The sequence below is a fragment of the Elephantulus edwardii genome, unplaced genomic scaffold (genome assembly GCF_000299155.1).
Source record: "Elephantulus edwardii isolate Elephantulus edwardi_28Jun2011 unplaced genomic scaffold, EleEdw1.0 scaffold00058, whole genome shotgun sequence".
Taxonomy (NCBI): domain Eukaryota; kingdom Metazoa; phylum Chordata; class Mammalia; order Macroscelidea; family Macroscelididae; genus Elephantulus; species Elephantulus edwardii.
Genome location: NW_006399808.1, coordinates 13,025,777 through 13,027,304, shown reverse-complemented (window position 1 = coordinate 13,027,304; position 1,528 = coordinate 13,025,777). Strand labels below are relative to the sequence as shown.

The window sequence follows — 1,528 nt, the reverse complement described above, 5'->3', positions numbered from 1 at the left end:
TGCAGTGCAACTTCTTGTCTTTCTTTCTTTTTTAAAGAAACAAAATGCTGATGGTTTCCATGTAGCTTTAAAATATTTTTTTATTCATTAAACTGATGCTACTTCTTATCCATAGGAGCCCTGCTGGGAATTACATTGCTAATCCAAAGGCAATGGCTCTCTTGCAGTTCTAATCAACCAGCAGTCAACAGGAGGAAGATAGGCAATCGCTTCTAGTGGAATTTATAGATTTCTCATGGACACTCAGGAGAGTAAGTAATGAGTTTATTTTGACTTAATGGCAAAGAGGGTTTTTTATCCATGACCTAAAATGTTGGAATTTTTTTCCCTCATGATTTTTAAAAAACTTATTAAGAATCATTAACTATATCTGAGCATCATTTAGTTTCATTTAAAACTTGCAATTGAGACGATCTTCACAGAGTCACCTTGGTCTCCTGCTTCAACAGTGCTTGAATGGAAACTGGCAATCGCCAGCATTTCCCCTGCAGGTCATTTCTAGCCAGTCTTCTGCCACCTCTTCACATCAGCACCCCCAGATGCTACAAGGATGCCCCAAGGTTCTTGCCTCCACTCCAGCACCACCATCACCACCAAGTCTGTGTCCTCTTCAAAGGTGCATGAGAACTACAACCAGGACTCAGAGTCCGCCATCAACTGCCACATCAACCTAGAGTTCCTTACCTTCTCTGTCTACCTGTCCATGTCTTACAACTTTGACTGTGATGAGGTGCCTTTGAAGAATTTTGCCAAATATTTTTTTCCACCAGTCCCACAAGGAGAGGGAACGTGCTGAGAAACTGATGAAACTGCAGAACCAGCGAGGTGGTTGCATCTTCCTTCAGGGCATCAAGAAACCAGTATTCAATGACTGGACAAAATGGCTGAACTCAATGGAGTGTGCACTGCACTTGGAAAAAAGTGTGAATCAGTCCCAACTGGAACTGCACAATGGACCACTGTTAAGAATGACCCTCATTTGTATGACTTCATTGATACTAATTTCCTGGATGTGTGAAATCTATTAAGTAACTGGGTGACTATGTAACTAACTTGCACAAGATGATGGGTGCCCCAGAATCAGGCCTGGCAGAGTAACTCTTTGATAAGCACACCCTGGATGATCATGATGGAGAGAGTTGAGTGAAGCCTGGCTTCCCCATAGCCATGCGGGTGACTTCTATGGTCACTACCAGGTCACCTGCATGTTTTGTTTGTTTGATCTTTTCTATAAACTGTACCAAAATACCCACTTACGTTCCTTCATTTGTGCCGTTCCTTCAGATAAAGTCATTTTGTACCCAACTGCTGTATTGGCAATCTCAGCGGGACAGAAGTCTGTCGAAGCCATCTTTCCAAATTCTTTAAGCACCACGATATCTACTTCAATCACACTTAATATAATGAAATTTACAAGGGGGGGGGAAATACCACAAACAAAACCCAAATTTGCAATTGAGTTAATTCCTACTTCTTGCTATTGTTGTTTACCATTGAGTTAAAACTGACCCCTAGCTGATCCTGCAGT

General features: G+C 41.7%; 1 pseudogene; it reads left to right on the top strand.

Annotated features, from left to right (window-relative positions):
• The first annotated feature begins 550 nt into the window (after window positions 1-550).
• On the top strand, window positions 551-1,143 carry LOC102860492 (annotated as a pseudogene).
• The last annotated feature ends 385 nt before the right edge of the window (window positions 1,144-1,528 follow it).